This window comes from Phyllobates terribilis, unplaced genomic scaffold (assembly GCF_046119375.1).
Source record: "Phyllobates terribilis strain yellow unplaced genomic scaffold, ASM4611937v1 Scaffold_11__3_contigs__length_659146591, whole genome shotgun sequence".
In the NCBI taxonomy this organism is placed as follows: Eukaryota; Metazoa; Chordata; class Amphibia; order Anura; family Dendrobatidae; genus Phyllobates; species Phyllobates terribilis.
This window is the reverse complement of record NW_027362771.1, coordinates 601355943-601368584: the sequence shown is the minus strand read 5'-3', so window position 1 is coordinate 601368584 and position 12642 is coordinate 601355943.

Below are 12642 nucleotides of genomic sequence, written 5' to 3'. Positions count from 1 at the left end.
TCAAAACATTGAATATTTAATGCATTTCGGGATCTCTTTTCACTTTGATCATAGCATTGTCATCTTTGAAACCATAAGAAACCATAAGAATTGGAACTACTAACGCAGGAAAAGGAATATGATGTCATTGGAATCACTGAAACTTGGTGGGACGATACACATGATTGGAATAAAAGGCTAAAAGGATACAACTTATTTGCAAGAAACAGACTTGATAAACGAGGAGGAGGTGTCGCATTGTATGTTAGAAAAGCGTATATCTGCACAGAGATTGAAGCTTCAGAGACTGGGAGTTCTGTGGAAACTGTTTGGGTAAGAATACAAGGAGAGAACAACGGAAAGGACACCATTGTAGGCATTTACTACAGGCCACCTGGGCAAGCTGAAGATATGGATGAACTCTTTATGTATCAAATGACCAAGTTCTCCAAAAAATATGACGTAGTGGTAATGGGAGATTTCAACTATCCAGACATTTGTTGGGAATCTCTCTCAAGTAAAACTAACAGGTCAAGCAAATTCTTATCCTCTCTTGCTGACAACTTTATCTTCCAATTGGTAGGGGAGAAAACAAGGGGATCTGCTACTTTGGATCTAATCCTTATAAACAGGGATGAAATGGTTGAGGAGGTAAAGGTGGCTGGGACCCTAGGAGGCAGCGATCATGCTATTATAGAATTTTCGATAACTAGAGGAGGAAGACATGTGAAGATTCAAACTTCAAGGTTAGATTTTAGAAAGGCAGATTTTAAGAGACTCAGAAAGAGAATAGGAGGTATCCAATGGCTGGATGTCCTTAAGGACAAAAATGTCCAGGAAGGATGGGAAATTTTTAAAAATGAGATTCTCAAAGCACAATCCTTAACAATCCCGAAAAGTAGGAAGAATGGGAAGCATTTAAGGAAAACAGGATGGATGAACACAGAACTTAAACACATGCTAAAAAGAAAGAAAGAAATGTTTATTAAATGGAAAGAGGGAGGCATATCTAAAGAAGATTATAATGCAGTCTGCAGATCCTGTAGGGCACGTATCAGGTTAGCTAAAGCTGACAATGAATTAAGGCTTGCAAGAGATGTCAAAAGCAACAAAAAAGGATTTTGGGGGTATGTTAAAAGTAAAAGAAAAGTCAAAGATGCTATAGAATTTTTACAGGATGAAAATGGAGAAATGGTAAGAGAGGATGTTGAGAAGGCCGAACTTTTTAATTCCTATTTTGCATCTGTTTTCTCTCAGAAAGAAAATGTATCATCAACTGATCTTCACTGTCGTTTTAAAAGAATAGAAGAATCCAAGTTATCTGTAAACAGAAAGATTGTGAGGGAATATTTAGCTAACATAAATGAGTTCAAGTCTCTAGGTCCAGATGAATTACACCCCAGAGTACTGAAGGAGATCGTAGAAGAAATTTTAGAACCACTCTCCATAATCTTTGAAAATTCTTGGAGAACAGGAGAAGTCCCAGAAGACTGGAGAAGAGCAAATGTTGTTCCTATCTTCAAAAAGGGGAAGAAGGTGGACCCAGGGAACTATAGGCCGGTGAGTCTGACTTCTATACCAGGAAAGATCTTTGAACATATTATTAAACAACATGTATGTAAGTACATGGATAAGAATGAAGTGATTAACCAGAGTCAGCATGGGTTTGTAACTAACAAGTCATGTCAGACTAACTTAATTTCCTTCTATGACAGAATCACTGACTGGGTGGATCAGGGAAATGCTGTAGATATAGTATATCTTGACTTCAGCAAAGCATTTGACAAAGTATCTCACACCATCCTTATTGAAAAAATGACCAAGTATGCAATGGACCAGGCAACTGTTAGGTGGATTCATAACTGGCTTAGTGATCGGACTCAAAGGGTGGTTGTAAATGGCTTCACATCCAGCTGGATGAATGTCTCAATTGGGGTACCACAGGGCTCCGTCCTGGGACCTGTATTGTTCAACATCTTTATCAATGATTTAGATGAAGGAATTGAGGGTAAACTGATTAAATTTGCTGATGACACAAAGCTAGGAGGGATAGCTAATACTAGAGAAGAGAGAGAGAGGATTCAAAAAGACCTAAATAAACTGGAGCAGTGGGCGGCAACCAACAGAATGGTTTTTAACATGGAAAAATGCAAAGCACTACATCTGGGCAATAAAAATGAAAAAAGCATATACAGAATGGGAGGAATAGAGCTAAGCAACAGTACATGTGAAAAAGACTTAGGTATACTAATAGATCATAGACTGAACATGAGTCAACAGTGTGATGCAGCAGCAAAAAAGGCAAATACAATTCTGGGATGTATTAACAGAAGCATACAGTCTAGATCACGTGAAGTCATTATCGGACTTTACTCCTCTTTGGTCAGACCTCATCTGGAATACTGTGTACAGTTTTGGGCACCACATTTTAAAAAAGACATAGACAAACTGGAGCAAGTTCAGAGAAAAGCAACCAGAATGGTGACTGGTCTGCAAACCATGTCCTATGAGGAACGGTTGCAGGATTTGGGAATGTTTAGCTTGCAAAAAAGAAGACTGAGAGGAGACTTAATAGCTGTCTACAAATATGTCAAGGGCTGTCACATTGTAGAAGGATCATCTTTATTCTCATTTGCACAAGGAAAGACTAGAAGCAATGGGATGAAACTAAATGGGAGGAGACACAGATTAGATATTAGAAAAAACTTTTTGACAGTGAGGGTGGTCAATGAGTGGCTGCCACGAGAGGTGGTGAGTTCCCCTTCAATGGACATCTTCAAACAGAGGCTGGACAGACATCTGTTTGAGATGATTTAGTGAATCCTGCTTTGAGCAGGGGGTTGGACCAGATGACCCAGGAGGTCCCTTCCAACTCTACATTCTATGATTCTATGATTCTATGAAAAAAGTGTTCATTACTAGATTCTAAATTTTAAACTGGAAATCCCTGCATTCCCAATATCAAGATGTTCATTCGTCCTTGTTTATGTCTTTTTCAGTCTGTAAGTAAAAGTAGCAAATTTCGAGGTGTGCCACGATTTCTTCATGCACTTTTCATATGAGTTATATTATGGGCGGAAAGTTTCTTTTCATATGACCTCGTGGCGCAACGGTAGCGCGTCTTATTCGAGATCAGAAGTTCGCGTGTTCAAATCACGCCAGGGTCAAGCAACTTTTTCATTACTTAACCCATGTCTGGATTAAAATTGAAAATGTGTTGCTCTCTGTCAGCGCAGTGTCTAAAAAAGTGTCTTTTAGTTAAATGTTATAGATTAATATCTTATAAACAATTATTTGATGAGAAAAAACATCGGGGAACAAAATCAAAACATTGAATATTTAAGGCACGTCTGGATCTCCTTTCACTTTGATCATAGCATTGTCATCTTTGAAACCATAAGAAAAAAGGGTTCATTACTAGATTCTAAATTTTAAACTGGAAATCCCTGCATTCCCAATACCAAGATGTTCATTCGTGCTTGTTTATGTCTTTTTCAGTCTGTAAGTAAAAGTAGCAAATTTCGAGAAGGTGTGCCACGATTTCTTCATGCACTTTTTAAGTGAGTTATATTATGGGTGGAAATATCCTTTTCGTATGATCTCATGGCGAAACGGTAGCACGTCTGACTCCAGATCAGAAGGTTGCGTGTTCAAGTCATGTCAGGGTCAAGTAACTCTTTCATTACTTAACCCATGTCTGGATTAAAATTGAAACTGTGTTTCTATCTGTCGGCGCAGTGTCTAAAATACTGTCTTTTAGTTGAATGTTATAGATTAATATCTTATAAACAATTCTTTGATGAGAAAAATCATCATGAAACGAAATCAAAACATTGAATATTTAATGCACTACGGGATACAATTTCACTTTGATCATAACATTGTCATCTTTGAAACCATAAGAAAAAAGGGTTCATTACTAGATTCTAAATTTTAAACTGGAAATCCCTGCATTTCCAATATCAAGATGTTCATTCGTCCTTGTTTATGTCTTTTTCAGTCTGTAAGTAAAAGTAGCAAATTTCGAGAAGGTGTGCCATGATTGCTTCATGCACTTTTTAAGTGAGTTATATTATGGGCGGAAAGTTTCTTTTCATATGACCTCGTGGCGCATTGGTAGCATGTCTGACTCCAGATCAGAAGTAGTGTTAAGCCACCCCTGTAGTGTTCGAGTTCGGTTCGGTTCGTCAAACACCTGTATGTTTGTCAAACACCATTAAAACCAATGGCAGGCAAACAAAAACACATAGAAACACCTTCAAAGACATCCAAAAGCTGACAAACTGCTCAGAAGACACAACTAACACATGGATAAGTGACAAGTCCATATAGTCATGCAAAAAGAAAAGAGGTGGAGGAGTAAAAGGAGGGGGAGACACAGACATAGGCATGTCATGCCCTTCTAAATTCCAAAACGTGAGAAGCTGACACATTCAGTCCACTCCTGCCTGTGTTGCCGGGTTTGTGCCAGAGCCGTGTTGAACCCTGACAGCCAGCCCCCCTCTCCCAATACTGGTGCCTGTCCGCTGGTAGGTCGAGCGAGCCCCCCTGTGGTGGAGGCAGCTCTAAGCTTTTTAATTTAAATTGTCTCTCTAATTTGAATGAATACACTTTAAATCTATTTACAAGGATCTATTGGAGGGCAAGTCTCATTCCAGCAGCCGCGTAATTCCAGCTCCAGTAGCGTCCACTAAAGCTGCTGCAGTTAAAAAGCTTTTATAAGGATCGAGCTCGGCTGTCCACCGCAAGGCATCCTACTGTCAGTCCCAGCCCCTATGCATTTGGGTGCCTCCTGATTAGAGATGAGGGTTGTTCTACTCGAACTGTTCGCCAATCTCAAATTCGAGCTGTTTTGGGCGGTGTTCGAGCCGTTCGGCGAACACGAACAATTTGAGAAAAATACGACTGTTCGAGGTTATGTTCGATAACTGTTCGTGCACCAAAATCATAACTGGATTTTTTCTCAGTAATGATGAAAATTAATGTTAATACGCAGTTTGAGTGTACAGCGGGGTGGGGGGAGGGGCAGGGGATGGATCTCTGCAGGAACAATGAAGATCTCCATTTTTTTTTCTCTTTCCCGCATTTACAGTGGGGAGGTGCAATCTGTCGGCCTATCAGCAGCGCACACACGGAGCGAAGTGCTTTTTTTCACACAAGCAAGGGCATGTGTCATTGGCAGTGTATGTCACATGTCCTTGCCCTATAAGACCAAGCCATTTTCCCCGTCGCCACCATTTTCTCACTGCTGCAGCTGCGTGTTAGAGGGCACCGCTGTTGCTGTGTGCGCTATACCTTTTTAATTTCAAGCCAATTTTCGCACAAATCTACAGATAGCTTGGGAGTAGGGAATAGTTGTGATTGCAGTCCTTTTAAGGACTAGGTTACAGCATTTCCTACGACTTTTATCAGGCAGGTCTGTGCTCTTAAATAGATAGATTGTGGGAGTAAAGACTAATTGTAATTGGAGTCCTTTTCAGGACTAGGTTACATCAGTTCCTATCAGTTTTTGCCAGGCAGGTCTGTGCCAGTGCTGTGCAAGTTTTTTTCACAGCATTTGGCTGAATCTAGCAAAGCTAATCCTTTTTGGCCTATTGCAGAGTGTGTTAGTCAGTGGAGTAGCCTTTCTGTGTTGCAAGATATACCACATGTGTATAGAATACCAATTTTTTTACTGCACCTAGTGAAGTAAAATCTTTTGGGCATAGCATCATTCTATTAGTCCATCTATACTGACCTCCATCAGGTTGCAAATTGAATATAATTTTTTTCTGCATCTAGCTCTGAAAAAATATTGGGCTTCTAGCTGTGTGTGGGACTTGTTGTATTAGTCCATATATACTGACCTCCATCAGGTTGCAAACTGCATATATTTTTTTCTTCATCTACCTCTGAAAAAATATTGGGCTTCTAGCTGTGTGTGGGACTTGTTCTATTAATCCATCTATACAGACCTCCATCAGGTTGCAAACTGAATATATTTTTTTCTGCATCTACCTCTGAAAAAATATTGGGCTTCTAGCTGTGTGTGGGACTTGTTCTATTAATCCATCTATACAGACCTCCATCAGGTTGCAAACTGAATATATTTTTTTCTGCATCTACCTCTGAAAAAATATTGGGCTTCTAGCTGTGTGTGGGACTTGTTGTATTAGTCCATCTATACTGACCTCCATCAGGTTGCAAACTGAATATATTTTTTTCTGCATCTACCTCTGAAAAAATATTGGGCTTCTAGCTGTGTGTGGGACTTGTTCTATTAATCCATCTATACAGACCTCCAGCAGGTTGCAAACTGAATATATATTTTTCTGCATATACCTCTGAAAAAATATTGGGCTTCTAGATGTGTGTGGGACTTGTTGTATTAGTCCATCTATACTGACCTCCATCACGTTGCAAACTGAATATATTTTTTTGTGCATCTACCTCTGAAAAAATATTGGGCTTCTAACTGTGTGTGGGACTTGTTGTATTAGTCCATCTATACAGACCTCCATCAGGTTGCAAACTGAATATATTTTTTTCTGCATCTACCTCTGAAAAAATATTGGGCTTCTAGCTGTGTGTGGGACTTGTTGTATTAGTCCATCTATACTGACCTCCATCAGGTTGCAAACTGAATATATTTTTTTCTGCATCTACCTCTGAAAAAATATTGGGCTTCTAGCTGTGTGTGGGACTTGTTGTATTAGTCCATCTATTCAGACCTCCATCAGGTTGCAAACTGAATATATTTTTTTCTGCATCTACCTCTGAAAAAATATTGGGCTTCTAGCTGTGTGTGGGACTTGTTGTATTAATCCATCTATACAGACCTCCATCAGGTTGCAAACTGAATATATTTTTTTCTGCATCTACCTCTGAAAAAATATTGGGCTTCTAGCTGTGTGTGGGACTTGTTGTATTAGTCCATCTATACTGACCTCCATCAGGTTGCAAACTGAATATATTTTTTTCTGCATCTACCTCTGAAAAAATATTGGGCTTCTAGCTGTGTGTGGGACTTGTTCTATTAATCCATCTATACAGACCTCCATCAGGTTGCAAACTGAATATATTTTTTTCTGCATCTAGCTCTGAAAAAATATTTGGCCTTATAGCAGTGTGTGGGACTTTCTCTATTAGTCCATCTATACTGACCTCCATCAGGTTGCAAATTGAATATAATTTTTTTCTGCATCTAACCCAGCCAATAGTTTTGGCCTAATACCACAGTTTGGCCACTCAGCTCTGCTCGGTTCCCATCCATTGTTTTTTTGTGCAAACAACTCCAGAGTTGTTAATTAGTTAACCACCAAAATGAGTGGAAAAAGGCCTGCTGCTGGTGGAAAGGGGAATAGGCGTTTTGGGAAGGGGAAAAAAGGTTGTGTCCGTTGGGTAGGTGTTAAAGCAACAGTAACATCTGCAGAAGAAAGACCATCTTCCAGTCAAACTAAAATGTCTACTTCTTTTAGCGGACAATGTGATAAGATCCCTTTCTTACGGCCACGCCAATCGCTACAAATTCCAGATGAGGCACAAAAACAGCAGGTGCTTCAACGGATATCAAGTGCTCCTTTAAGTGGGCTCTCCTCCACATCAACTTCAACATCACAAATACTCCAGTCCTCAAAGGTGTCACCCCAATCGCACTTGCTTCCTCACAGCTCCCAAATCTCCATCTGCCCGTCTGAGTATGAGGTAGAACAGATGGTTGAGTCTGCAGAGCTGTTTACTCATACTATAGCCTGGGAATCAGAGGTCGACTCCAGCGCTTCTGTGAATCCAGACGAGGAAATGATCTGCACTGATGCCCAGAATCTTTATGAGTCGGATCCAGGACCAGACGCAGAAGGTTCTGACCATAATGTAGACCCTCATTCCCAAACTGTAACTCCTGTTGGTGGAGACAAAGAGGAAGACGATGATAAGACTCAAATACCTGATTGGAGCGACAACTTTAGTTTTTTGTCAGGGCAGGAACAGGTTGGCTCTGAGGACGACGGGTGTGATAACGCACAGGGTGATGATGATGAGGTTGGAGATCCCACTTACAGTCAACCCACAGTCAGCCAAGAGATGAGGTCAGCAGAGGAGGTGAAGGAAGATGCTAGTGACGACGAGGTCAGGTTGCGCCTTCCTGGACAGAGACGTAGTACTGGAAGCACGTCAACAACTGCATCCTCAAACACAACTCTGCCTCTCACCACAAGTCGTGGTGGCTCTTCAGGTCGCATGGGTGCTAAGCCTTGCATAGCCTGGGCATTTTTTCAGATCGATAAAGATGACCCAACTCGTGTTATCTGTAACATTTGTCAGCAAAAGCTAAGTAGAGGCCAAAAAATACATAGTTTGAGTACTTCATGCATGAACCGGCACATGGACATGAAGCATAAGTTGCAGTGGGAAGCTCAGTGTGCTACAATGCAGCCTAGCCGGCCGGGCCAGCCACCGTTTGCCATATCTTGTGCATCCGCGGCCTCTTCATCCTCTGTGACTGGGGGGACAGCAGTCACACCTGTTTTGGGGCGCAGACCTGCCACCTCTTTACCCGCAACAGCCAGCGTGATTGGCAGGTCATCATTTTCTTTGGAGGTGGTAACACCAGCTGGTGTTGAGCGCTGTTCGACATCGATAGCACCACCTTTGGATCAAGGCAACCTAACATATCCGCCTGCATCTTCCTCACAGACCGGCAGTTTGCCGGGGACACCCTTATCAACCCCGTCTAAGCACAATAGCCAGCCCTCGGTCCCTCAGATGTGGACAAGTAAAAGACCATTTCCTCCTAGCCATGAGAAAGCTAAGAGGTTGAATTTCACCATCTGCAAGTTCTTGGCTACAGAAAAGCTGCCTTTCCGCCTGGTGGACACAGAGGATTTTCGAGACCTTATGTCTGTCGCAGTGCCCCAGTACCAGATGCCCAGTCGGCACTACTTCTCAAAGAAAGGTGTGCCTGCGCTCCACGAGCATGTCGCACACAACATCACCGCTTCTTTGTGAAACTCTGTGTGTGACAGGGTGCATTTCACCACAGACACTTGGACGAGTAGGCATGGACAGGGGCATTACATGTCGCTGACTGGGCACTGGGTAACTATGGTGACAGCAGGACAAGGGGCTGCTGTCCAAGTCTTGCCGTCCCCACGAGTTGTGCGTCAATCCTCTTTATGTCAAAGTTCCTCCACTGCTTCTGCCTCCTCAACCTCCTCTCGGTCTTCCACCTGCACCCAAAGCCTGTCTGGTCATGCCACAGGCTTTCTAACTGCGCAGAAGGGATCCTGCACACCTCCTTACTATGCTGGCAGTAGGGCTCAACGTCATCAGGCGGTTTTTACATTGAAATGTCTGGGAAATGTGAGTCACACAGCTGAGGAGTTGTGGTCAGCTCTGGAGAACCAATTTCATGAATGGTTGTCTCCACTGGACCTGAAACCAGGGAAGGCTGTGTGCGACAATACTGCAAACCTGGGTGCGGCCCTTCGCCGGGGCAATGTCACACACGTGCCTTGTATGGCTCACGTGTTGAACCTGGTTGTCCAGCAATTTTTAGCCCACTATCCCAGACTAGATGGCCTTCTGCAGAGGGCACGGTCGCTGTGTGCTCACTTTTGCCGTTCGCATCCCGCAGCTCAGCGACTTACATCTCTACAGAAGTCGTTGGGCCTGCCACTTCACCGGCTAAAATGCGATGTGCCTACCCGGTGGAATTCAGCTCTGCACATGTTGCAGCGACTGTGGCAGCACCGACAAGCCCTGGTGCAATACGTCCTGATGTATAGCCTGGGCCAACGAGATCCAGAGGTGGGGCAAATCACGCTGGAGGAGTGGTCTCAGATCAGGGACCTATGCACCCTTCTGCACAGTTTTGAAATGGCGACAAAGATGTTTAGTGCTGACGATGCCATTATCAGCATGACTATTCCGGTGATTTACATGCTGGAGCACATGTTAAACAGAATTCGGAGTCAGGTGGTGGCACAAGAGGAGGTGGAGGAAGTAGAGGAGGAGGAGTTGTATGCGGAAGGGCTAACATCTGCAAGGTCCAGACGGTCGGCAGCACCAAGGCGGCAGGCATGTGAGGGTGGGGGAGATGGTTTTACCAGGGCGCATGGTAGCAGCCAAACTAGTGAGGAAGGTGCAGGAGCCCAGGAAGAAGTGGAGGACGAACTGATGGAAGACTCATCAGATGAGGGAGACCTTGATCACATTTCTGTTGTGCGAGGTTGGGGGGAGAGGACAGAGGAAGGAAGCATGATTGTTACCTCGCCACCAACACAACAGGGACTTGGTGCTCCTGGATGCGCAACACACATGAGTGCCTTCTTGCTGCACTACCTGCAACATGACCCTCGAATTGTGAGAATTAGAAATAATCCTGACTACTGGGTTGCCACACTGTTAGATCCCCGGTACAAAAGTAAATTTGCAGAAATTATTCCTGCCATAGAAAGGGATAGACGCATGCAGGAGTATCAGCAGAGACTGTTGCAGAATCTTACATGTGCTTTTCCACAAAACACCAGTGGTGCACGTAGTGAATCTCACAGTTCCAACTTGCCAACCGTGGGACCGTCAAGTGTTCAGCACTCAAACCGTAACAGAACCACAGTATCTGCTGGTAACATCAATTTTGCGGAATCATTTCACCACTTTTTTAGCCCATCCTTTGCAAGGCCACAGGAGACAAGAAGTCTGACACATAGTCAACGCCTAGAGATGATGGTACAGGAGTATCTCCAAGTAAACATTGAAGCCACGATTCTGTCACTGGACTATTGCTCTTTTTGGGCTTCCAATCTGGATAAATGGCCGGAGCTAGCCACTTACGCCTTGGAGATCTTGTCATGCCCCGCAGTCAGCGTTCTGTCTGAACGTGTGTTCAGCGCTGCTGGTGGTGTGCTGACAGATAAGCGCACGCGGCTCTCCACTGATAATGTAGACAGACTCACGTTCATAAAGATGAACAAATCATGGATCCGAAACGACTTTTCTACCCCTGTGTCATCCTGGGGAGAGTAAAAGCTTGATGATTGGTTAAAATCACCCTACCAACCGTTTTAAGCTTTCAAATTACTAATCATGTTTATCTGTATCTTGGCTGGAAAATAATTTGGGCTTTGTAGCAGTGTGCAGCACTGATTCTATTAGGCCATCTATAATAAGCTCCACCAGATTTAAAATTACTAATCATGTTTATTTGTATCTTGACTGGAAAATAATTTGGGCTTTGTAGCAGTGTGCAGCACTGATCCTATTAGGCCATCTATACTAAAGCTTCACCAGATTTAAAATTAATAATAATTTTTAGCTGCATCTAGCCCGGAAAATAATTTTGGGGCTCCGAGATGCGCAAGACACATAAGTGCCTTCTTGCTGCACTACCTGCAGCATGACCCTCATATTGTCAGAATTCGAAGTAATCATGACTACTGGGTTGCCACACTCTTAGATCCCCCAAACTTTTCGATCAACCTTTTCATTTCAATAAAGACCAAAAAAATGGTCATTTTTGAAATTATAAGCATTAGCAGGTTGTTAGAAACTGAAATCAAACAGTTTTCAACTCAAAACTTTATTCTAGGTGATGTTACATTTTCACATAGAACCCCTTGTTCGAAAGGAGCTTCTGAACTCTCTAGTCCATTGAATTTGTCAGGTTTTGGATGGTTTCTGCTTCAATTGTTTTGCATGAGGACAGAATACCCTCCCAGAGCTGTTGCTTAGATGTGAACTGCCTCCCGCCATCATAGACACTCCTTTTAATGATGCTCCAAAGGTTCTGAATGGGGTAGAGGTCAGGGGAGCATGTGGGTCACACCATAAGTTTGTCCCCTTTTATGCCCATATCAGCCAGAAATGCAGATGTTTTATGTGCAGCATGAGATGGTGCATTATCATGCAGAAAAATGATCTTGCTGTGAAATACACGGTTCTTCTTCTTGAACCATGGCAGGAAGTGCTGTTTGAGAAAATCCACATACATTATGGAGTTCATCTTTAGCGCCTTCAGGGATCCTAAAGGGGCCGACAATCTCTCTCCCCATGATTCCAGCCCAAAACATTACTCCACCTCCTCCTTGTTGGCACTGTAGCCGTGTTTGCGTGGGGTGTCCATCAACCAGCCATCCTCCACTCCATCCATCTGGACCATCGAGCGCTGCACGGCACTCATCCGTGAACAAAACAGTTTTGAAATCAGTCTTCATGTAATGTTTGGCCCACTGGAGCCGTTTCTGCTTGTGTGAAGTGGATAGAGGAGGTCGACAGGATGGCGTATGCACAGCTGCAAACCTCTGAAGGACCCTGCATCTTGTTGTTCGGGGGACGTTGGAGGCACAAGCAGCTTCAAAAACTTGTCTGCTGCTATGACAAGGCTTTTTTGCCGCTGCTCTTTCAACCTGACGTAATTGCCTGTAGGAAAGAGTCCTCAATTTGCCCTTATCAGCACGCACACGTGTGTACTGTGAATCAGCTACATACTTCTTGATTGCCAAGACACTTCATCCTGATCATCGCTCAATGTTGATTGTAGTCATGCCTTGACCTAAACACTCCACAATTTGTTGCTTCTCAGCAGCCGACACATCCTTTTTCTTTCCCATTTTGGCAGAAAATGTAGGCTGCTTAATAATGTGAGACAGCCTTCTTAAGTAGTCTTGCCTTTCATTGGACACACCT